Below are 26,424 nucleotides of genomic sequence, written 5' to 3'. Positions count from 1 at the left end.
GCCACCTGGACTTCAATGCAGATTTAGAGCTTCCTTTCTTCTCCCTTGGGAGATATTGATTGGGAGGCTTCAATTATTTATTAGATTTATAAAAATGCTCATCTTGCCAAGGTCTCTGGGCACAGGGACAAGAGTAAAAATGTTAACAAGTAACAATAATAAAAACTTCCACATAGATGCATATTCTGACGGTCTGCATTAACTCCATTGGAAGCCTGGTAACATTGACTCAGAAATTTCCATTACGACTTGATTCTTTTTCTGCTAATAAAGTGCACCTATTTCCAAGGGGGCTTGCTCTGTCATGTAAAGCAAATACTTTAACAAGCGAGGAGATGGAACACGTAGATTGCTGTTTTAGGCTAAGGCCTAAGTGAAAAGACAACTCATATACCATGTTCAAGAGAACAGTTTCCAGCCACCTCCCTCACTCCCATCTTTTCTTTTTTGGTTAAGGAAAAAAGAGATGTCAATTTGTAAAAAGAGGGCTTAGTGTTCATCCCAAATCTTTGTCCAGACACACTAAGACAAATTAGCTTCAAGAGTTTTCTTGCTCTGTAAGAGGGGGAGGATTCTCCAAGGAAGGTGTGTTTTACCAGGCCATATGTCTTCTGCAACTTCTTTTTTCCCCCATCCTGGGAACAGCATAGCAGCAGTCAGGGGGTTGTTTAAAGGCTCACCTAGCCCTGGCTGGGTAGCTCATTTAGCTAGAGCATCATCCCAATATACCAAGATTGCGGATTTGATCCCTGCTCAGGGCATGTACAGGAATCAACAGTGAATGCCTAAGTAAGTGGAAGAACAAATCGATGTTTCTCTCTCTCTCCCTCTCCCCCTTTCCCATTTCTCTCTTTCTAAAATTAGTAAATAAAAAAATTAAAAACAAATGAAAGCATAACTAGATGCCAGTGACTCCGCTTGTGCCTCAGATGTTCAGGAATAGGAAGGCCAGGCATTTCATTACACAGAAAAAGAGTGTTCAAGTTTAAAGAACTTTTGTTAAGTGTGTTGGGTCTGAAATCCTGCTGGCGTGATGGCTGTCTCTATGAAGAAACCAGAGGTATCTCTAGCCACTGCTAGTTAAAGCAAATGCTAGATGTGCAAAGAAGAAACCAAGCCACTCCCGACTATGGCGGCATCAACAACCCACACCTGTAGTGGGTCAGGGGCCTGCCTGTGGCAGCTGCCTTTTAGGAATGAAAAATAAGTCACTATAAATGGAACTCTTATTTTTTCCTTAAAAATCTAGTTATGATTAACACACTTGCTGTCAGGGAACCTCTGGGCTACACTACATGACGAAGTTCTGCAGGAGAAGAAAAAAATGAGCTATTACTTTAAAACAGAAATTGTCAAACTAAGGTCCAAACTAAGGCCAAACAAAGGCCAAAGTCTGGCCCCTTGTTTGTTTTTGTAAATAAAGTTTTATCAGGACACAGCCTCACCCATGTGTTTATGAATTGTCTGTAACCAAGACCACAAGGCTCAAAAAGTCTAAAATATATGCTATCTGGCCCTTTACAGAAGAAGTTTACTAACTCCTGCCTTTTGAGGACAAACAGGCAAAATATCTAATAAAATAATGCATCATTCAGCCACCTACACATTTTGTAAAGGTTTCTGGTTTGGTTTCTGATAGGTAGGTGAAGAAGCACCAGTTAGACGGGAGAAGAAAGAAGTCCTAGCTTAAGGGAATATTGGGGCCCAACAACTTTACCTTGAGAGTCTGCAATTCCCACTGTGGATACTTCCCTTTAATGTGTAGTGATGGACACTGTGTAGGAGGAAAAAGAGATGTTCAAAGCTGCCATCAGATTGTGCATGGTGGTAGTGTTAGATCAAATTGGTCAATGGTCTTCATTGATCTATTGATTCCTGGTTAAGAACTAGTGTATTAGATGGTTATAGATAGAAATATGAACTATCATACTTGACTTTTTTCTTCTATCTTATTTTGCAAAGAAATAAATGAGAAGTTTTCCAGCTTGGATGAGTTGGTGGTAATCTCAGGAATATGGAAAACTTTGTGTGATATGTTCTTGGCAGGTAAACAGAAAAAGGTAAGGTTCTGATACAGATTCTCTCAGGAATTTGGTATTTGAGTGCTTTCTGACAGTGTTCATTGTAACTTCACATGGATATTGTATTTTTATAAAAAACTATAGGAGTCACAGTATAAATGGTAAATGTGTGATATATCCATTATCTTTTTTTCCTGTCTTTATAACTTTCCAAAGAAGGCCAGCGCTCTTTCTCTCTTCCAATTCCCACATTTCATGTGTGCAGAGAAACCAGTGAGAGGAAAGATGGTATGATCTTCAAGAAGCAGCCATCTTTAAAAGGGGATAATCCCTGTCTTCGTGGCAGTCTGTTAATACTTTTAGGATGGGAAAGAATCTTAAGAAACTATCAGTTATAGCTCCTAAAATTAATTTAAAATTAATTATAACCTTGAAAATTAGTCTCTAATTATAGTGGGTGATCTTTACATGCATGTTTTGCTGATGCTTCTGAGGGTTTATAACATTCTCTGTATGTCCTACCTTTTAGAACATAAGAATAATTTTTCTATACTGAAATAATATCTTTTCATATGTACAATATATCTGATCCAAAAACTACCCATGAAAAAACTTAACTTTCTTGTTTCCCATTAAAAGTGTGAATTTCCAGATTAATAAACAAAATACATATTTTAGCCATTTCAACATAACTAATACTTTTTCTTTCATTCCCTTGAATTAGCCAAACAGTTGAAAATATTTACTCTCAATGAGGCAAATGCCCCCTGGTGGAAACAGTAGCAAGTATTTGCACTGAGTGTGGGGACCCATGTACAACTGGTATAAACGTATTAAGGATAAGCAAGGGACAAGATAGGAATGTAATTGACATTGCTTAGAGAGTTTTTCAGATTTTTAAAGTGTATGTTCCATTTAAATGCAATAAATAGAAGGTAACATGAAGTTGTGATGACCTTTTTTATATTGTCTGAAATCAAAAATTTTATAAGGAACTAACTAACCCCTTATCGTGTAATTCCCATAACATTTTTCACTTGAACTAGAGAAGCTCTTAGCTGGTAAATTAATTTATAACATGGCCATTTGTAATGATTTTTTTAATGGTGGACTTTTAGATAACACCTCAGAACTAAGTAGATTTTAATTTTTGAAACTAAATAGTTTGTGTTTTTAAACCTAAACAATGTTTTAAAACTAAAGAGTTTTTAGTTTATAGAAGAGAAAATTGCTGCCTTAAAGGATTATAAGATGGACTATTAGAAAAAAAATGTCAGTGGGGGGAAGGAACAGGCTTTGGGATTTAAGTTTCAGCAAATGACAGCTTTATGTCATTTGTCTCATTAACGGACAGATAATTTATCTTCAGTTAAACAGAGAATGCTTACCAAGCCAAGGGTGTAGCTTTGCCAGGACTCCAGTTTTTGTAGAAAACTTTGTCTTGGACATTTCTAATCTGAAAGTACTTAAAATCTAGCTCTCAATCAACTTTGTAAAAGCATTTACAAGGATGTAGAGGAGAGGGAAAGCAAGAGTTAGGTATGAATTTGTGCTTCCTCAATAGAAAACAGAATTGTGAAGGGTGCATAGGATGTTTGCATATTCTGTCAGCTCCCACTGCCCAGTAATACCTAATTTTGCTGAGACTGCCACTCTAGCAGAAGTTCTGCTTCTGCGTTTTCCCACTTGGATGGAACCTTAGGATAAAAAGAAATCATCAAAAACCATCTTGTGTTGAAAGATGATGTTCTGCATACTTAACGGGCTGAATCACCCTTACTTTATACATGTGGCTCATGCCCATTGAGCTGTGGATAGGGATGATAAATGCCATTTTACTTGTCGTATCTCCAAGTGCCACATTTTCTGAGGTAATGACAATGATGTCTCTTTGCCTTAGCATTTATAAGGGATTGCACTCTGGAGTGGAACGGCCCAGCCTGACGTCGTCTGTTTACAAGTACTTAGAGATAGGTTAATGGCTTGGCGAGAATTGACTTCTGTAGAAGTTATTTTTTCTGAAACCAATACCCGTGATCAAGCTCTGAGGCTTAATCTTATGTCATCCATTGAATTGTGTCTTGAAGTGGGTGGGAGTATGAGGCTGGGCTTCCGTAAGTGTGAGAAAGTAGACCATATATGAGAGGCCAAGAGAAACCACTGAGATTTGCTGCAGCTTCTAGAATGTGTGTCTCAGATAAGAAATATAAGCATTTGTCTTCCTGTGAATATCCTCTTCTTGACCTTTCACCCCCAATGTGAGAGGTCACTAAAGTATAATGTAATGAACAGTCTTGATGACATTTCCTCTCACAGGTGTTTATTGAGGGCTGTTGAACAGCTGATGAAGGGACATTTTGTATCCACAAGGATGGATTTCTGCTTCTCAACCATGGTCTCTATCTTAATGTATTTTTGTTGAATTGGTTTTGGGCCCTAAACAGTGTTACCCAGCTTCATCATTCACATTATTTACTCAACTTGCTTGGAATGATTCTCAGCTATTTCTCTGAGTCAGATTCACCCCCAAAGCTTGAGTGTTTACTGTCATCCCTTCTTAATTATATTTATTCATTTACAAACATGTATCTATACTAAGTACTAGGTCAGATGGGCTTATATCCAGAATATACTTTACTGGGAGAGTATAGAGTTTGTGGTTACTTTAAATATAGTTTGAAAGTTGCTTTGAGAGAAGGTAAGTGCAGGTTGTTGGGGGAGCACTAACCTAGAACTTGGTCCTAAAGGTGAACTTTGGAGAGAGCTTTGGAGCCTGCAGAGTATGAGATCTGGGGAAGGGCAGGGAGAAGGACAGGAGGATTCCAAATAGAAATTTCCTGTCCCAAAACGAGAGTATGAGAAAACTGCTGGCATCCATACAGTTGTAAGGACCTTGGTTTGGCTGAGCAAAGAAAGGGTGTAGAGAATTAGGAGGAGAGACTAGAGGGGAATTAAGGAGGTCCTTGGATATCCTGTAGGTAGAATTTATCCTGAAGGACTTTGTGCAGGGAGGAAAAAGGGAAATGGGGAGAGCATCCTAATTCTGTGTATGTTGTACAATGAACACTTGGGGGCAGTGAGGAGGGTGTTAGAGGTCTGGGGAGCATATCTGGAGGTGCACTGCCAACAGGAGTGACCTAGTTTCAGCACAGTAGTACCCCCTTATCCAAGCGGTCATGTTCTGAGACCCCCAGTGGATGTTTGGAATGGTGAGGAAACTACTGAACTGTATATATACACTGTTTTTTTCTTATACATGCATAGCTATGGTAAAGTAAAATTTATAAATTTGCCACGGTAGGAAATTAACAACTAATAATAAAATAGAACAATTATAACAATACACTGTAATAAAAATGATGTAAATATGTCTCTCTCTTTCTCTCTCTCTCTCTGATGACCAATCTGATAACCAAGATAGCCAAGGGCAGGGAGCGTATACAATGTAGATACACTGGACAAAGGGATAACTAGTGTCCCTCACTAGATGGAGAAGGATGGCATCCATCACAGTATTCAGAACAGTGTGCAATTTAAAACTTATGAGTTGCTTATTTCTGGAATTTTCCACTTAACATTTTCAGACCACAGTTGATTGTGGGTAACTGAAACCATGTCAAACAAAACCACGTCTAAGGGGGACTACTATAATTCAGACTAACACTAGTGGGTTCTAATGGTAAGATTGGAAATGAGTTCCACAAGTGTTGTGGGCCAAGGCAGCATGGCTTGATGGAAAGGCCCGGACAGAGTCCAGCAGATTTCAATTCAAATCCCCGTGTGGTGGGTTACTAGCCATGTGGATGCAGGTAGTGTCCTCTCCTGGCCCAGCTGCCTCTTCCTTTTCTGGACAGTGGAGTGGTGCTTCTATATCCTCCTGCGCCGTGGGAGTGAAATGAGATTTGGCACGTTAAATGCAGAGTTTGATAGTTATAGATACGCGTATGAAGAGAGAAAGGCCCTTCATCCAGATGTGTATTTTCCGTGTGTTTGTTGGAGACTGCTTATTTACATGCTGCACATTTAGCCAGTATTCTTTCGTGGTGCCTGCGGGCAAGGTCCCAGGCTAAGGACTCTGTTCCTTTCAGTGGCATTTCCTGAGGGGTGGGGACAGAGTGTTTAATAATTAATGTTTGTCACATTAATGGTGTTCACATATAATGACAAAAGTGTCCAATATTCAGTGTATATCAAATACTAGCACACCATCCATTTAAGTTATTAACATTTTAATTCTGATCGATTGGGGGAAGAAGGCCTTTGAGGGGTTATTCATTTCTTATTGAGTGTCTTTTCCTTCTCACAATTTAGTTACTTTGAGAACGAACATTTATAAAATGTTTTTGACAAACACATTTCTACAGTCGAATACATTTGCTCTGGGAAATCTGAGAAAAAGAGAGGGGAACCAGAGAATCATAAACCCCATTTAATTCAGGTTCATGCATTTCATGAGAGAAGGCCCCTTCTTCATCTTCTCATAGTATTTCTCCAGAGACCTATAAACAGATGATGTTAGCAGAAATTTAAAAATGCAAACCACATCACAGAAGTTTGAGAAATGATTGTTCCCACTTCTTTCCCCCCACTTAAACAACAGGAATGACAAATATAAAACCAAAATCATGCTCCACGGGTTAAAACCAATCATTTCCAGAGTAGGGAGGCGGCATCAGTCCAGCTGTTTTTTTTCACACATGCTGGTTAGAAAACTGAGGGTCTGTGCTCTCATCTGATGAGTATACTCACCTTCATTAAATGCGTGTGAAAGGCCTGCTAGTATATACAGAGAAAGGAGTATGGTTGTGATGCTAAATAAAGTGCCGTGTAGCCCTGGTGGTTAATTAGCTTCTGTATGACTCAAGGGCCAGCATAATTCATTTTTTAATAGAGGGATCGAGGAATCGCTGTGAGCCTTTAAAGAGAAAGATTACTTTTGGCTCATGCTATCAAGGTGCTTTCATAGAAGAATGGGTTTCCAGTTGGGCCTCCAAAATACTGGAACTTTCCAGTTTGAGAAATCACTAATTACAGTGTTTATGGTGTATGTTTTTAAACTGTGTATTGTGTTTTATATTTTCCTATGAAATTTTTATTAATTCTTAAATAACTCAAACTACATTAGAAAAATGTCTTTGGGAGGCATGAGTGTTGGACTAACTGTTCTTAAACCATCAATTTCCAGAGTCAGGGGCAGCTAATCACTGCGGACAAAGGGTGAACTGAGGTTTCTTTCAATCCCAGCCAAACTGTTGACTTTCACACAAGTGCCATGTTCTCAGAGCCTCTCCCCTGGCAGTGTGCACTGGGATTTATTGCAAGTTTGCTATGAAAGGAAGTGATAAATCTTTCAGAAACGTGACCTGGGAGTTCCCCAAGTCGAGCATGCCTCTGTTCAAAACCTAGGAAAGCAGAGCAGGTGGAGTCTCAGTGTGAACCGCTAATCCCTGTCATTGTCCCCCACCAACCCATCTTATCCGAGAGTCTCACAGCCTCCGAGTCTGCTGGGAATGATCAGGTTGGTGAAATGTATGTTTTCTTAAAATCACCACCACCACCACCACAATCACTGTCATTTATTGAACACTTGCTTTGTTCTAAGCATGTTTCCATACTTTACATGTCTCATATCACTTAATACTCTTGACAACCTCATGAGCTAGAGGAGAAGGTACAGATGAGGAACCTGAGATACAAAGAGGTGAAGTGACTTTCCTGGAGTCCCGTATGTACAGGTGGTGAGTGCTGATACCAGGATCCAAACTGGGGCAGATATCAGTTAACACACGTTCAGTGGTGCTCAGGGTTATTATTCCTTTCATTTATTCTTTTCTCTCTCTTCCCCCTTTTGTTACTTGGGTTTATATGTCTCTACTTCTGGTTCCTTTTTTCTCCAAAGTAAGGTATGTTACTTTTTCTTTTTATAGGCCAATCTTTTAATCATTTGGCCTAATAATATTGAACCAAAAAGAAAAAAAAATTATTAAAAAAAAGTACTATCTTAAAACTAAAAAAAAGGGCAATGGGATAACAGCTTGTTTTTTGGAAAGATTGGATGTTGCACATGTTTAAATTACAAGCTTCTAGCTCAAAGAGATCATCACACGTTTGTGATTGCTAACACCTGTCGTCTTTAAGGAACTGTGGACATGCCAGGGTGGAGGTGGTGGCTCTCCAGTAAGGGGTTGGCTCCTTGCAAAGCACGTCTAAAACCCACTCTTTATTCTTATATTTGTATTGACATTTTATTATCCTTGAACAAATAGAGGAGAAATTCTATTTCCAGGCTAGTCAGATTTCTGGAAGCTTGAAATGATGCTACCAAAAACAACGCATATTCAAAATGACCAGGTGCAAAATAATCTCATGTAGAATGGCAGGGATAACTGAACAGTGCCAGCTCAGGAGTTTCAGAACCCAGGGGACATGGCTCCTAGACGAAGCTTGTCACTGGTTCTTTGCCCACCTGCAGAATTAGGATGATGTGAATAGATCTCTCAGATATTTGGGGTACTGGGTCATGGTGGAATGCTTCTGCATAAACAGTAATGACTGAGGCTGATGTGTCTTAGTAAAATCTGTATGTTTTTTCTTTATCTCATCCTCTCAAAAGTGAAAAGTTAGGCAAAACATGAGACTTTCTATTTCAGCGATCACCCCTTATTAGTTGAGTGATCTTTGGTGAATGTCTTAACCTCTCAAAGACTCTGTTCTCTTAACTGCAAAAAGTGGTAATAACTACCCTATATTATAAAGTTGTGAGAACTACAAAAGAGAATAATATACTAACAGGACTATTTGGAAGATTAAACAAATTAACACATGTGAAACTTTAGAAGAAAGCTTAGCATATGGTTAAAACTATGTATTAGCTGCTATTATTGTATATAGCAAGTATAAAAATAGCATTCAACAGGTGTTATTTATTTTAATTATTATCATATTATAATATAATATCTTTAGGAATTAAAATAGTTCAGAGACCAATAGTAATATATTTGGTAAGAAAGTGAAAATTGAATGAACAAAAATGTAAATTCACTAGATGCTGATCAGATTCAATGAGGCAGTCTGCGGTTTTCCAGATGTTTGGTTGAGTGTCTGTCCTCTGTATTATATTAGGAGGGAGGGTCACCCTTCAGAAGTATTCACTGAATGTATTTGTTAAAAATCCAGTGATAGAGAGCAAAGTGATATGCTCTGTCATCAGTGTCTATTCTGGGGGCTCTGGTTGAGACTCTGCTACCCCAGCCTCAGAGACTGAGGGCTAGCTTTATGTAGAAGGGGGCACTTAAGCTTGGCTATTGAAGGTAAGCCCCCCATGCTGGGAGGAAGCAAGGGGAACTCTGTGCAGAGGCTTGAGCATGCGGAATGAGGGCAGGGTGGGTGTTCTGTGTGAAAGGGTTTTTTGTGCTTGAGACACAAGGTGCGTGAGGACAGAGAGGTGTCAAGTAATGTCCAGGGAGACTTATCAAGGATGAACAATAGAAAAGGAAGGGTAAGATCAGGGTAGCCTGGTATAGACTTGTTCTTGTAGGGTGCCTGGAGAAGGGTTTTGTCAACTTCATGAGCTATTGTGGGTTGAATGTAGGGTTCTAGCCCTCCCCAGAACAGGTATCTATTTCCCAGCGGTGAGAAATAGAGAATTAAGACACAGGCCAGAGACACTGATAAGGAAGACATAGTCTAACTCCAGGTAAGAACCTGGAGTGTGGATGAGCTGCCAGAGAATAAGGAAGAGAAAGCTTTGGGGAAAACCAAAACTGTGGAGGAGGAGATGTAGAAATGGCCAGATTGAGGACAGAGAGGCCTGATAGCATGGCAAGGAAATCAAGGCAGTAGAGAAATTTAGAAGTAGGGTGTCATCACTTCTTTGAGGACAGCACTGAAGTCCTCAGCTGGGTCAGCTGGAAGAGGCTAGAGGAAGAGCCACTGAAACTTGTGTAGAAGGCCTTCCTGGTGGCCCTGAGGGGCTTTGCAGAGGAGCGGCAGGGCTGAGAGGCCAAGATCCAAGCAAGGTGAAGAAAGGTTAGGCTGTTACATGGCAGGAGCTGAAGTGTCTACCTCTCATTTACCACAGGAAAGGGGCAGAAGAGGCAAGGAGACTAGTAGGGATACAGGAAGCAGCTGATGCCTATCTAGGAATACCTTGAAGGTAATGGTCACCAGGAGGACCAGCTTCGATCTGAGTAGACTGAAATTGCTGAGCTGTTGGGGAACAGACAGAAATCTCAGTGAGGTGAACTGAATTCACTGTATCTGTGCCACATCTTGATAATCCAGAGCTGAGTGTAAGAAAGCAGAATATCTTGCTGACCTGGCCCTCAGAGGCAGGTATCTGCACATTCACCAACTGAAAATGCTGACACTCAGGATTTGGTCTAGAGATAGCAAAGAAAGACAAGTTTGGGTCACAGGTCCTCTGATGTTTGACCTGGAATCATGGGGTCAGAGGCTTCCTAGTACAGCTTCTTTGGGGAAATTGAGACCCAGAGTAGCCTTGGACTTGCCAAGGTCAGCTTAGAGCTAGCGGCAGACTTAAATCCGTGAGGTCTTTCCTGCTCCTGCACACATTTCACTGCATATATCACTGCATATATAGCTGTCTTCCTTATCTCTTTGCCCTACTGCTGTGCCCTTTCTTGCCCTCTGGCCACAGGTATTATCAGTCAAGCTCATTGTAACCCTAAACTTTCTTACCTCTTTTCCATCTTCCTACCTACAACAGCACCTTACTACTCTCCTCCAGGGCACTTTTAGGTGGTTGGTTAACAAAATAGATTACATGTTAGGATGGCAATGAATGGAGTGGACATGACATTTTATTTCTTCCAGGCAATACAGTCACAATTTTAATGTGGGTCTCCCCCCCCCACCCCAGTGTGTAGACAGATTCTTAGTTTCCAAACCTAACTGGCCTATATGCCAATCTCAATGCTCTATCGGACACAATTTTTAGCTAGAAAAAATGATGTCAAGCAAACTTTTAGTTACAAATTAAGTGCTTAAAATATTTTCTTTGTCATCACTTTAATAAATTTCTAAGGGAGACTAGCCATCAGCCCCACAAAAGAGGCAAAAATTATATATCTTTCCAAGGCAGATATTCAGCTGATAATGAATTAAATTTCCCCTGGGCATTCTAAGCAGTGTTTGAAAGAAAACTGGGCTCTCTTCCTGAACATTTTCACAGAACTTTTACCATTTCGCACCAAGACATAGAGATGCAAATTACTGGCTTGGGCAAAGGAGGGAGCAGGGAGTTGAATAGACCATAAAAAGGATCCATTAATGATTTAGAAGACTACTTAATTTCCCTACCCTTGTAACAGAGAAACAGAGCTTGATCAATATTCTCAAGGTCACTGTTGATATTCGCTAAGTCAGCTGGTCTTTTTTAGAGTTTTGAAAATCATCTCCTGTATCCACTCTGATGGATTTTCATAGATTCAGTGCAGGGAGTTAGGTTTTGAATGTGGCCAGTGAGATTTTGAAGGAGGGCATGTGGGTATACATGGTGGGGACCTGAAGGGACATCTACAGTAGAGTTTCAAGACTTTAAAGACTAATTTAGGCCAGCCCTCAATGCTCAGTGCATTGAGGGCTGGCCTGTGAACCAAAGGGCTGCCGGTTTGATTCCCAGTTAGGACACATGCCTGGGTTGTAGGTCAGGTCCCTAGTGGGGGGTGGGTGTGTGAGAAGCAATCACATATTGATGTTTCTCTCCCTCTCTTTTTTCCTCCCTTTGCTTCTCTCTAAAAATGAATAAATAAAATCTTTAAATAAAAAGACTAATTGAGTTCAAGATATAATCTAAGGAATCAGGAGACAAACTCCCCTTATGATTGCCAACTTGCACTGAGAAGGGAATTATTGTCACTAAAATACCCTTGCTATTATGTGGTTTTAGTCATCACCGTCTTTCCTCTTCAATTATTTTTGTGTGATATTTTAGTTAGCTCTTTCTTTTAAAATGTGACAGTGCCTTCTTGGAATTTGCCTAATAGTGTCATATCACATTCAGTTTATTTCATTTAGTATTTATTGGCTAAGTTGAGCCCTTTAGAATAAGTCTCTGATTTACTAATATTAATATGGGCTTCTCATGTCTTTTACTGACTGGAATAAGTGCAGTATTCTCTTGGAATCTTCTGGAAAGGGCTTTGATAATTGTACAACCCCACATTCAAAATGGGGACCAAAAGATGAAAGGGAATCTGCCTCATGACCCTCATCGCTCCAAAAGATTGGCTCCTTTTGATCATCTCATTATTTGAGTCCTTTGACTAGACTATCTAGATGAACTCTTAGAGTTAACTGCCTCTGCCCTAATATTTAGTTATATTTGCTTATGCCTCAATCAGCCAAGAAAAATGAAAAAATAAAAAAGGAACTGGCTATTCTGTCTGCAACATTCCCAAGCAAACCTTGGTTCCATGCAGACTAAAGGCTGATGGAGCCCATGGTGGTAATGGTCTTTTTTAAAAGTTCATCTCCAGAGAGTTTTTTTGGTTGTTGACGTATCAGTGGGAGACACCTTGAAAAGTTCCAGAGAACATATGTGGTTTCCAGTCAAAATACCATGCAAATATTTTCAAATGTTTTCTTGACCATGGTATTTCCTCTCTACACATTGCCCTTAGAATGGTATTTTGTTATTTATTTAGAAAAAAAGCAGGTGGAAGAATTCTTTTTCTGACTGGCTTTTGCAATCCTCTGAGGCAACACCCTAGAGATGACAATCTCATTTTGGAGAGAAAGGCTTCTTTTTTAGAATTGTTTCTGAGTTTGAAAGGTGTTGTCTAAAGCACAACTCAAGCTTGAAAAATGTCTAGACTCTTTCGACATATGTAGCCACTGGGAACATGGTCAAACAACAAGAAATTGTTTCATTTCAGGCGGAATTTATTTCTTTTAAGCTTGTCAATGAGCAGGCAGGCATTTGATGTGGGGGGAGTCTCTTTGCCCTTTGATTCCCCAGCCTGGGAACAGAGAGTAATTTTTATTCCCATTTCCCATCATGGAGCCAGAAGGAGAAAATCTAATTGTGCTCTTACTCCAATGCTGCTGAATTCTCCTCCTAGTCTTAAGTATGAACCAGGCAGCAATTCCACTGTGGAATATTATGAGAAGAGTTAATTATAACTGTTTAATTAGGCAGATCCCAATTTTCAGTAGATCATGACCTTTTATAGATTAAAGAAGACACTTCACATTTTTATTCAATTGACATTTGGTTAATACACTTCAATCAAATTTTGAGAGCTGATTATGAAATCAACGTTGTCCTGTTCATAAAACGCTGCTAGTCAAATAAAAAATACCAGTGTTGTTCTTGTCATTTACTAGCTCCCTGATGTCAATTTTAGTTTATTAAATGGGCATTCAGTATAAAATAGCATTGAAAAAGCACTGGCCAATCAGTGACATTCAGATTCAAATCCCTTCTTGGCCAGCTATGATTATCCTTGAGCAACAATAACAATACTAGTACTAGTAATGCCTCTTCCTGAGAAATTATTAGTTTGAACTGTACAAAATGGTCATTTGTAGGCTCAGACAGTGGCCAAATATAGGCATTTCATGTGGTTCATATCGTTCAGACTAATACATGTGCTAAGTCCTCATACCCTGAGCTTTATAGATATCTTACTGCATCCTTTCTACCCATTTTTAAAGAAAGTATAATTATCATCATGTATACATGAGAGCAGCAGCTCAACCCAGGGTTAAGAAAGTTGTTCTAGGTCACAAATTAGTAAGGTAAAGCATTGAACTCTGGGCTTTATTTTAAAAATGATTTTTAAATTACATTTATTGAAGTGATGTTGGTTAGTAAAATTACACAAGTTTGCAGTGTACAATTCTATAATGCATCATCTGTATGTTGCCTTACATGTTCACCATCCAAAGCCAAATCTGCTTCTATCACCATGTATTTGACTCTCTTTACTGCCTCCCATCCCCTTTCCCCTCCAGTAACTTGAAAAAGTCAAGGACCATATGATTTCACTCATATGTGACTTATCTTTTGACCTCAGTGTTCTATAGTCTTCCTGTAAAGTAAATATTCTACAACTGCCCTGAGCCTTGATTTCCTCTTCTGTAAACAGGGAGAGCAGAAATGTCATGAGGATTTGACCTGGTACACGCGGAGTGCTTCCCATGGTGTCCATTCTGTAGCGATGCTTAATAATGTGTAGCTGGTCAATGGTGTGGACAAAATGTGCATAGTGAGACAATAAAGGAAGGCAGCTGGTGTGTGTGAATGTGTGTGTGTGTGTGTCTGTCTGTAGGATTGTTAAGAGGTCTCTTCCCTATTTACAGTCACTGCTTGTACAAACTGCAGTGATTTGAGCCTAACATTTGCACATTTATTTCGCCCACTTTGCTATTTTCCAAACAAAAGAGAATTGGGCGAATATACCCTATTGAGAACAGAGGTGTCTGTGACAAATTGGCTTAATTGAAAACAACTAAAAAAAAAAAAACCTCCTAGTGTAAGGGTGGGTGGGGGGAGGGTACCAAATTAGCCACGGCGAATCTAAGTGGAGGATGTTCATTGCCATAGGCATGACCTAAATTGCAGGGTGTGAATCATTATGAAACTACTACTATTTCTGCTCTGCTAATTGAGAGGCAGCATTTTTCACATGGTAAAGTTGGGGATGGTGTGTGTGGCTATGTATCCCACAAATGCCATGCTGCCTTAGGCCCATTTGTTTGCCCTAGGCGTTGGTTTTCCCAGTCACAAACACAGATAATAATTTTATGAAGTAACATTCTGTATGTTTTTTCCCAGAAGACATTTGACATGCAGTATTTATGTAAGTTACTTATCTTCTCAGTTTTCTCACGTGTGATATGAGAAAACACACTTTAAATGAACTAACGTATTGCAAGGGGCCTCATGCAATCAGTCACATGAGAAATGTTAGTCACTTCTCCCTTTTTGCCACCTTCCCTCTTCCACACACAGACCTTTTTAACTACGGTTGAGGAGTATATGTATCGTCTAAGGAGGGACATTGTCAGTTGAATCTAATATTAACTAACCTGGGTTTCTCATTTCCATGTCTTGATCAGATACATAGGCATCTCCCTGTTATTGACATGTTGCTCTCTTGCTGTATTTGATGAGAAGATGAAACCTCAGTAAGGGAATATGGGTAGGCAGAAGCACAATCTCATGAAACTGGTGCTTGGAGAAGATAAAATTTCCTTCTAGTCCAGGATTGGGAAACATCTATGGATTTTATCTTTATCTTCCTAAACTAACTTTATACTTTGAGATCTCAGCTCTGCTGTAGTTCATGCATCTGACCTCTGCCACTCGGGGAGGGACGGGCAGGAGCCCACCAACTAGCAGCCTCCCCCTGGCCTCTGCTTGGTCCTTGGTCCTTGGTCCTAAGTGTTGGCCTCTGCTCTGGTGCCTCCACTCCTGACATTCTGAGTCTTGCTGTTGCCCCAAGTGTTAGGTCCACCTAGGCTGTTCTGCTTCTCCCTTATCCCAACAGCTGTCTTCATACCCAGTGACAGCCTTGGCCACTTCTATGCCTCTCTGGGGTGCACAGGCACTTATGATGTTCTTGGTCAACACTCTGGGTTCTTGGGGGACCAGAGAGCCATGTTAGGCCATCATGAGCACAGGCACAGGTCAAGTGCCGTGCCATCTTACTGCTTTCTTGGGCACTGGAAACTGGGGACATGCGGGGCAGCTGCTACCTAGAAGTCTTGGAAGAAGCAGCCACAGGCTCTCCTCGACTGTCCGATCCTTAGATGTCAAAGGGGGTCTATTGGTTCTTTTCAGCTCTAGAATTTGGCCTGAGGGGTTGGCCAGCCTCAGCACCTCCTCCTCAATGCCTGACTCACTGGGTTATATACTCATACGGCATCTCCTCTCTGCTCAGTTCTCCTCTCCTGAATCCTCCAAAGTTTCCTTATCTTCTTGCTCATGCAACTGAGTGCACCTTCCCTCTCTCAGGGTCATTTCTGTGACTCTTTCAGAGGCATGGGGGTTGTTTCGCTGCTTCCTATGGCTCTCTGAGTCCACAAGTATGGCTGTCCTTAGCGCATTTCTGCCCTGGCTCTCTATCCAGCCCCATGTTATCTTAGCATGGGCCATTGCACAGACATCCGGGCACCACGCCAGTGTTGCAGTGTCACTTGAAAGCTGATTACTCTTCTTCGGTAGCAGTTAAGGCTGTTTAGTTTAGAGTCAGTCTCTTCCTCTCCTTCTCTCTCTCCTTCTCCCCAACACTCTCAGAGTAAAAGAAATAAGCCTAAAGCCTCCTTGAATTGTGTCACCAGGATTGCGTTGGTTGCAACAATAAACAAAATAAACAACCACTTAAACAGATAGAAATTTGTTTTACACAGCAAGAATTCCTGGATCCAAGGTGATCCTGGTGACTTCACGATGCCATCAAGGGACATTGACTGCTTACTCCTTTCTCTTCTGCTATTTTTAGCAGATAGGCCTCTTCCTCATGTTTGTGACCTTGCGATGTCAAGGTGGCTGCACTTCCTGCAGATGTCAAATTTACATTCCAAGTAGAAACAAGAAGGGCAATGCAGCTTTCTCTGATGAGATTTTGCCTTTTAATTCAAGAAGAGAGGACCCTGCCCTTTCCAGACTTCTAGCTATATCTCCGTGGACATAATTATGTCACATGCCCGTGTTTAACCTCAAAGGATACTGGGAAATCAAATATATTGGCTTTCTCTCTCAAAGATAGAGAAAGAAAGGGAAAGGGGGATTGGGGATGGATTTTGAATAACCAACCCATAATCTTGGCCAAAGGTCAAACAGAGGACCCTAGAAAAAAAAGCAGTAACACAGTTTCAGAGATGGTATTGATCTGCACTGCCATAAGATTAGAATTTACTGAGCTTTTCTGAAAGTTCAAAACTCTTTAAAAAAAGAAAGTTCAAAAAAATCTTGCTGATCAGATCATTAAATTTAGTGAGAAATTGGTTTGGTGGAGTATTTGGGCATTTTCTGTGAACAAAGGAAGTACCAGATTAATTAATACTGGAAACAATATGGACTGGTAGGTATCACGTTTCACTGTTTTAGGGAACAAACTTCTTAATCCCTGTAGAAAAAATTTCATGAAAACAGTTGATGAATTATATAATTTTAAATTCTTTCCTTTTGGGTGAGTCTGAATTACCCCCTACTTGCCAAAACAAGCTGGAAATGTTTTATTGGCTTAATTTCAATTCCTGTATGTATACGAAAGTAATAAAACTGCATTTCTTTAAATATATTTCTTAATTTAGAGCTTTCATTAATTCATGCTGGCTTTTTTTTCCTCATGTACAATAAATTAGATTCTACTGCATATCGATCATATTCTGGTAAGAATATTGAAACAGTACGAATGTTCATTTAAGGAGGAAGTTTAAACTGAAGAACAGTAAAGGAAATAAGATAAAGACAATATTAGGCAGACAGTGGCATTAATCAAAGGTCAACAGACTATAGCCCATGGATTAAACCTGACCTGCATCCGTTTTTACAAATAAAGTTTTATTGGAACACTGTCAGCTCATTCCTTTACATAGTGTATGGCTGTTTTTGTGGTATAGCAGCAGGGTGAGTAGCTGCGACAGACTGTGTGGCCCACAAAGTTGAAAATATTTACTCTCTGGCCCTTCACAGAAGAAGTTTGCCAGCCTCTGCATGAACAGTCCTGGGCGATTCTGTGATAGCTGAGCACAGGGACTGGGTTCCATTTCCCTTCCATGTGGACAACAATTTAATGTTTAGGTAAAGATAAAATAAAATAAAGTAAAATACAATGTGTGGTTATATCAGCAGAAATGCATTCAGGACTCCCAGACCAGAGCTGTTTGTTTTCACATCAAAAACAACTGGTCCCATTTCTGTCGTTGGCTTCCACCTGTCTTGCGAGACGTTCTCACCATGTTGACATGTCACTCCACTCTGAGTTTGTAGCCAGCACAGCACCGCGGGCTCTGAGTTGGCCCTTTGCTGGCTCTGTGCTATTGAGCAAGTCACTCAAGCTCTTGGAAACTTATCTTCCTCCTTCTCAGATGAGAGGGTGAGACTGCAGTGTGTGGACTGCTGGGTCTCCGTGTTCTTTTCTTGACTAAAGTTCTCTCATTCAGTGACAACATGGATTATTTCTTATTTGAAACAGGAACGTTAAAAAAATTTTAATCTCAGCACTGAATTGTCTTTTCCATTTGGGCCATGTGTTGTCCCAGGTGTCCAATAAATTAGATATGTATCATTAAACATTTGCAACTCTTCTTGAAAACAAAACATTATCAATTTTAAAGGGACAAAAGCCGAGAGCTAGAGTTTACAGGTAATGAAAATAGCTGCTATTTAATGAACATGTTTTATATGCCACATATTAAGTGCTATCATTAGTCCCATTTCACAGATGAGGACACCGAGGCAACTTGCCCAAGTTGGCACAGTCATCGTACTTTCTAGCTTCGAAGTCCATTCCATCAACCACTGTTCTTTCTACCTCATGGAGGGTCAGACGCAGAAGCCATTCTCCACCTTCACGGCAATTAGGGGGAAACATGTATGAGAGATGCCAGTCAGAGTTCCTAGAAATCATGGATACTTGGAAAATTAGAACAAGAAATTTCTTATTCTAATTCACCAAAACCCTACTTTGTGCCATCAACATCATCTTTAGAGGCACCTTTCTCAGTCTCCTTTTCTAAGTAAGATAAAAACATTTTAACGCAATAGTTCCAATACAGGTTGGAAACTGGGTCATTTTTGTGAAATCACCCTTCTTTGCCAATATCATTTTTGAATTCTTTCTCAAAATTAAAAAAAATGAGCAAACAAACCATGTGGAACAATTTGTGGCAGATGGTTATTTCAGCTCTAGGTGAGTTTTGCATTATACTCTGGGACAGAGAAATGATTGTTTTGGATAATCATCTGTTATTTTAGCGCACTGCCAGGTAGGAACTGTTGTAGCTATATGGTGGTTGAGGGTGGGGATTATTTCCCCTAGAAATTATCCAATAAAGTGTCTCCATTTGAATTCTGTATATTAGATGTCATGCTGCTTAGTACCAACTAGAAGTCTAACAGTTTGCTTGGAGGTGGGAGAGGTGAGATGAAAATAGACGGAAAGCACAAGTTAGTCCTCTTCTCCAGGTTTAGCTCCTCCTGGAAAATACAACAAACAACAGCCAAATCATGGTGTTCATCACCAGCCCAAGTCTCTAATTAATTAATTTTATGTTAATTAAGTTTATAATTATATAGTGAAACATTACTTTCTCCCTCCGGAAATTGACTGGATCTTCTGAAGGGGCTCTGTGACTGTAATTTAGGTGCAATTAGCCAGTTAAATTTAGTTAGGGTTTGGTTCATTTAGCTGCTGCTGGAAGATGCTGGATTAGAGGAAATCAGCAACATCTCAGAAGCAACTCTAGCTGGAGGACCTGTGACTAGAGGCTCTCCCCTGGCTTTGGGGCAGCTTGTTCAGGTGTCTAGGACAATTGCAAGCTGGGAATCTACCAAGATGTGGTTTCATGCTTACTATGTATATCCCTCAGTTGTGGAAATGTAGATTCCTATAACTTTGGACAAAGGCAAAATCTTTTCGCCAAAAGTTTTGTTGTGGCTGTGGCCTTGGAACTGGAGTCATGGAATGGTTCTCAGACATTTTCACCATGGGTGTGAAATCTGCCACACTGGCCAAACACAGACTCAGAATGATACTACCAGCCCACCGCCACCATTACAGCACAGAAAGACATCTTACCTACTGAGCATGGAAAAAGAGGGCAAGTGACCATACTGAGGATCTGATAGCTGGGGTTCCGCTGCATCCCCAGGGCTTCAAACTCTCATTTGGAGTCACACTTTTTCTAAGACTGTGAAGATGGAATTTTTAAGCAAAGTTATTTACTGTTACTTTTTACTTCCTCATGCATGACAAAGAATCTGTTTAGGCCTATGATTGAAAATGCAGTTGAAAGTAATTATTTGCAGTGGCTGCTGAGCTGACTGTGGGTGGGGTTGGAGTTCACTGCCCATGACTGTGAATGGAAGTCTGGGATGTGCTAAGATATGATTATTCTAGTACATAACACAAGAGCACCCCAGCAACACCCCAGTCATTGGTGTAGCAAGGGTTCATGTGTTTTAGAGTCCTCTTTGATTGCTTTTCGGCCTTTTGGCTAAGATCAAGTGTAGAGTCCTCTTTGTTCTTGAAGCATTTACGTCTTGGTGGATAACAGAGGTCTTTGACTTGGAAAGGAAGCTCAAGAATTTTTGTTGTGAAGTTTGAGCTGAGTTTCATAGGATCATTTTTCTTTTTTTACACTTTGGTGTCCTGTCATCATAATGGGAGGTTGTTTATAACTGTGTGATTAGTGAGTGAAACGTGTACATATGTGAAACAAAATATGATCACTTAGCCCCTTCCTTCCTTTATGTTTTCATCTGTAAAATGGAAGGACTAACTTCTTTTCACTTCACATAAGCAAATAACAGTCCCCTTCAGAAAAGATGTATGTGAACTATGTCATATACACTTGAAATCAGATTTTTATAAATTTCTATATTTCTCTTGTTCACATTATCTAATGATATGTTTAGAAATGGTATCTTTTCTATTCTGATTGACACTGAGCTTCAATGTTCTTCATCTCTAGTTGTATAAAAACAGAGTAATAAATAAATAAAGAAATATAGATTGGGAGGGAGAGAACTTTTCATAAATAAAGTACAACTCAAATTAGGTTTTTAAAGAGGACACTGTATCAGTATCCCAATCTAGAAAACAGCTTCCACTTGATACATAAAAAATAATGAAGTCAACATATATCTTAGTTCTTCTCAATTCATAGGAGAAAATAGCAAGAGTTGGAAATGAGAGAAGGACCCACACATGGACAAAAATGAGACAGATGAGGAGAGAGAGAAAGAATGAGATTGAGAGATATCCCCCCAAAAAAGACATTTGAGTGACCCAGAAAAACAAAACAGGAAGATGAATAATTGGGAAATGAAAGAGAGAAACACTCAGTTACACTATTCTGGAACAAGGCAAGCATTTGTGAAGGTATATTTCAAGCTTGTGAGCTTTAAGAATGTTTCACTAATTAGTTTACATTTTTTAGAAGATTGTAGACAGAAGGGAAGGGAGGGAGAAAGAGAGGGAGAGAAACATCAGTGTGTGGCTGCCTCTTACATGCCCCCTATTGGGGACCTGGCCTGCAACCCCCGCATGTGGCCTGACTGGGAATTGAATCAGTGACCCTTTGCTTTGCTGGCCGGCACTCAGTCCACTGAGCCACACCAGTCAGGGCTTAATTGATTTAAATTTATATTGCAAACTCATAATAGAGTCCTAAATAGGCTCAATGAAGTTAAATTAAGGTCACATTTTATTTATGGGTTACAGTTCATAATCGTGAACATTTTTTTTGTAAATTATACATATTTGGTAAAATATAGAACTATCTTTAAGGAGAAGGAACACTCCAACTGTATTTTTTAAAAATCAGTAGGCTAGTTTGGAATTTCTAAGGTTTGACACTTTGTCTAAATGTTAGTAGACACGATGCTAGCAACTTCCCTGAGCCGAGGAGCCTGTATATGGCATGGACAGTATTAGGTACTCATATTAATTCTAGTACAGTATGCCAGGTATTTTTTACTTCTATTTTAGAGTTGGGTAACAGGTTTAGAGAGGTCCCCTGACTTGGCTAGAATCACATGGCTCAGAAAGGACAGGGGTAGGATCCAAACTCAAGTCTATCAGGCTTCACACTGCTTTTTGCTGTCTAGCCAGCCAGCAGCCATCAGGCATTGCCATGGAAATGAATCCTTTAAAACACAATTGTCAAGGAGGATAAATAAATATGTGGGATGATGGTACTTATTAAAATTCTAATTTCAATGGGAGCTGTAAGTAAAGTTCTAGGATCTTGTGTAGTTAAACAATAGATGGTAAATGACCATAATTATAAAGAATGAAAGAAAAACTAATTTATAATCTAGTCATCCTGTTATGCATGTGTAATTATATTCTGTCTTTTTATCTGTGTGGCATTTAAAATTTCTTACTGCTTTCACATGAGGCAATGTGTGCATCCATCATGTCTTTGAATGACTCTTGTGCTTACGTAAAAGGTGATTCTGTTTTGAACTAAGAAGGTATGTAGGGTTACAAGGTAGATAGCCTCTCCCTTTCAGTCACTTTGATGTAGCAAAGAACTTGCTGTAGGTTTTGGAAAGCATTTCTTAAAGGAATTTCAGATACTTGCATACATTAAATTTTCATTTAAAGTATCTAGAATGCATTGTTTTCTCAATGTCTTGGTGCTGGTTGATTCTTGGCATGGCTGTCATATTTCTTAACCAAGCTGTTATATTTGATATGCCATATTTGCCATGCATACTTTACTTAAAAAGGAAAGTGTGTGTGTGTGTGTGTGTGTGTGTGTGTGTGAAAGGTATGCTTTTAAGAGCCCAGAGTTTTCTTTATGTATAAATTGTACTAGAACCAAAGAAATATGAAGGGACTTGCTGTGTTCCAACATGTAAGAATCAAGGAGTAGAAAAAAATCTTAGCCCTTTCAGAAAGAGGATTTGCTGCGTTATTCAGCACTGAGTTTATTCAGCTGCCCTGAGACACTGTTGAGGTGTAAGGACAGTGAGGTGTGATGGCATAGCAGTGTGGGCTTTTTCTAAAATGAGCTCTTGGAGCAAATAAAAATGTCACTAACAGCAGAGGCTTCTAGAATGGTGGGGTTAATTTAAGTCAAGTTGGGGGGTCTGTGGAAACCTCAGTATGAATGCATGTAAGACTGTGACCCTGAAGTCAACTTCACACATTGCAAGTTTCCTGTTGAGAATAGAGTAAGCTCTTTGATTTACTGAGGCATTTTGAAATAGGTCACTGGCTACTCCTAAGGCCCATGCATAGCAATTGTCTCTGGTGCCAGAATCCTGAGGATTCCACTTTTTGTTGGGACACTTTTGGAGTGTAGATTCTGTTCCTGGTGGTGTGAGTGGGTGGGTACTCTTTCAGACTGCTAAGCAATTTTGGAGTATGCCCTTATGAGCTCTGGTAGGGTAAGGGATATTCACTGGGATATGAGTTAGATTCATTTCTTCAGAGTCTGGGACTTTAAATCAGAGTCCCATCTGGGATTTTAAATGTTGCTCTATAGAGCAGTGTCAGGTAATGTACCAGGTAGACTGACCGGGGCAGGATAAACCACCATTTCAACCCACATTTCCCATCACATTTCAGATTCTGTGGAGGACAGGCACTTTTTAATTCTTGTTCTAGTGAGGTACCTTCTAAGATAATGGTAGGTCTTCTGCTAATGGTTGTCCTGGATAAAAGGCACCAGAGAAGAAGGACATGTTTGGGTGAAGGATCTCCTTTCTGTCCCATAATCTTCACCTACCTTTGAGTTTGGGCACATTCACTTCTCTGGATAAAAGAATGAGTACCAAGAAACAGGCCCTTGAATAACATCCTTTCATTCAACGTCATTTTGTTGTAACATTGATGAGAAAAAAGAATCCATTCCCAACTGGGGCTGCTGTCTGGACACTCTTGACCCTGAACTGGAGTACACTGGTTAGAAAAATTATCGTCTTGTTTGTTTTCATTAATCTTTTTTACATGTACATATAACTTACACTTATTTCAATATTTAATATAAGAAGTATTTTGGTTCTTTCTTTATAAGTTTCGTAATGTTTTCATGACTAGAAATGCATCATAGGAACTTAACTCTTATTTAGATAAATTGGCCTGTGGTAAAATTGGTTTCATTATATGTTGTGTCACTTAAAGTCATAGTTTCCAAGAACCTGTTGATGGAGTTTAGTGAGGACTTACTGTATGTTTGAAGCCAGGCAGCTTCCTGCTTGTGCCTGCAGCAGCCACGGAAGCACATATGCATCCACTGTGGTCTGGAGCAGGACCCTGGACAGCGGGAGGCCGGCTCATTACTTGTGGAGGCTGGGCAGTGAGGAGGAGGCCAGGGATGAGGGAGAGGAAACCATCGCAGGGCTGGGCAGTGATTGCATGAACTAGATTCCTTGTAAAGCTGGAGCTAAGTCCTCAGAATGTGGACTTTGGCAGTTTCCCTTCTGTGCCTGCTTGTAGGATGGCAGCCTTCCTTCCAAGGTGTCCATAGCCTGACCAAACACAGGCCTTGCTTTTTATTACTGCTCTTGGATGATTTCTTGTTTATCCTAGTCAGTTCACTGCAGTTATCAACCCCACCTATCTTTGTTTTGCATTTTGGAATGCTTGGTGCTTAGCTGAGGTTTCATTATCTTGTGCACGTAGGTAATTTAACTGATAAGAACAGATACTACACTTGATCTTAGCCAAAAGGCCAAGAAGCAATTGTGCTCATAGGTAATTTAAATGGAGGTGAGATTTATAAGGTACCTCCATTCCAGTGAAGGTAATTTCTTTGACACTGCATCTGCTTAATTGGAACCATTAGTGGATCTGACTTTTCGGCTTTGTAACAGTGGGCAGGGATACTTTCTTAGCAAGTATCCTAAATGTTAATGATCTTCAGACTCTAACTCTCAAGTATTATTTAGAGTACCTAATGAAAAAGTAGTGGTCCAGGACAATTTTATTTTTACCTACTCTCTTTTTTTCTAGGATCAGCTAAAGACTTCTAGTCCTGCTCTGAGGCCTTATTATCTATATTGTCACTCTCCAATAATCGTCACTTTTTTTACATGCTTGAGTTCTTCCAAATGTATCAACAGCAACTGCTTTTTCTTTAAGTCCTCCTTTTTCTCTTGCTTTTCCTTTTTCTATCTCCTTCTTTCACCTTTACTGTTACTGCCATCGGCATCATCAACATTGTCATCATCATTATCATTATCATCATTATCATAATCATCATCATCAGAATGGCACTGGCTGATCCATGCCCATTTGTTTTCTCTTGCTTGTTTTATAGATTATTAACTTTTCTAGAAATTTATTCCCTGATCCATTTTGGCCTGTGCACCAGGGTGTTAGCCACAATTGAGCAGAGCCAAGCAACTTCCACTGTGTGTGTTTGAAGTTCTTGCAGGTTTTACATTAGTTACAGATGAACTGGGCAATAGGTTTTATGTCATTTGTTCCCTATTTGGTTATGTTGGTTCTAGTATTCTGGCTTCATATACTCAGGAAAATCACTGGCTAGAGTATTTTGGCAGAAACAAAATCTAGACACAAATCTTTATTGGCAGCAACAAGAATATGCTCTTCTATAATGAAATTTGTAATGGCATGCTTATATGTACTATATGTTGAGCCACTGGTAATCCTCCCTGATCTGAGAATTGTGAAACAATGTCTTGAAGAAGGTGTTATTTCATGGTGCATAGAGCTATACCACAGATTTTGCATTGTATATCTGTTGAAGCCACACCCACAGGAGAATACTAGATTAATTTGGATATCTCAGTGTGGTTGCTATGAAAGCCTTTTGTATGTCTTAATGCCCCTCAAGTCCTGAAGTCCATGGTATTTTTCTTACTCCATTTATATTATTTGTAGGCAATTCCACAAGTAGAGGCAATGGCATCAATCTTTGGATGTACTGCTCATCCCATGCAGAGTCCCTGACAGGGCAGTGGTTGAGCCCTTGGACACTTGTCATCAGGCCATGCTGATCCATCATATCACCCTTAGAATCACTGAATTTTAATGGTGCAATGGCTCTGGCTTTCCTTACACATTTGAGCTTTGCTAAGAACTTTGTGTTTTCTGCCTTGATTTTTGGCTCAATACTAAACTTCATTTTGCAAAGTCAAACTAGAGCTTTCAAAGCCTTGCTGACCATCTTCAGCCATTTATTTCTATTTTCTATCTCCAGCTAACAAATGGACACCCATTTTCTTCATCTCACTCCCATATCCACTGTCATTTTGATCAGTGTGAGAATTAAAGTAAACTCAGTTTGTCACCTTTTCTCTAGTAGCTTCAAATGCTTCAGGAAGCACACACTCACTGGGTGTCCACATGCCTAACTTTGTAACCTTAAATATACTTCTGAGGAAATATTTAATGCTGTACAGCAGCTTTGAAGTGATCTAACTCTGTTACCAATGAAAAACAATAGATCCTACATTGTGTTGCACCCTCCCTCCCATTTTGGTTCTGCTGTTGAGCACATCACAATTGTCTAATAAAACTCAAAGTTTAGACATTACTATTCTGAAACTTAAGATGCATTCAGCCCCTGGTATTGTGCAAGGCAGAGTAGGGCATATAAGACATGTAGATGTGCTATCTCTGCCCTCCTGTGGCTTACAGTCTGGGATGCAGGTAGTAAGATCTCTTGTGGAAGGAGATCTTAGAAGAGATGGTGTATGTACAAAGCCCATCCTTAGAAAGCAAAA

At 39.8% G+C, this 26,424-nt stretch overlaps 1 protein-coding gene and 1 pseudogene across 2 annotated transcripts in view; one reads left to right on the top strand and one right to left on the bottom strand.

Annotated features, from left to right (window-relative positions):
• LOC119060018 (BDNF/NT-3 growth factors receptor) overlaps positions 1-26,424 on the top strand; it is a 137,596-nt gene that overhangs the window by 100,610 nt on the left and 10,562 nt on the right. The window lies entirely within an intron of this gene.
• LOC119060037 (uncharacterized) lies at positions 24,329-24,416 on the bottom strand (annotated as a pseudogene).

The sequence above is a fragment of the Artibeus jamaicensis genome, unplaced genomic scaffold, assembly GCF_021234435.1.
Source record: "Artibeus jamaicensis isolate MK-2021 breed Jamaican fruit bat unplaced genomic scaffold, CSHL_Jam_final scaffold_1964, whole genome shotgun sequence".
Taxonomy (NCBI): domain Eukaryota; kingdom Metazoa; phylum Chordata; class Mammalia; order Chiroptera; family Phyllostomidae; genus Artibeus; species Artibeus jamaicensis.
The sequence above is the reverse complement of the archived record's forward strand: the minus strand, read 5'-3'. Positions and strand labels throughout refer to the sequence as shown.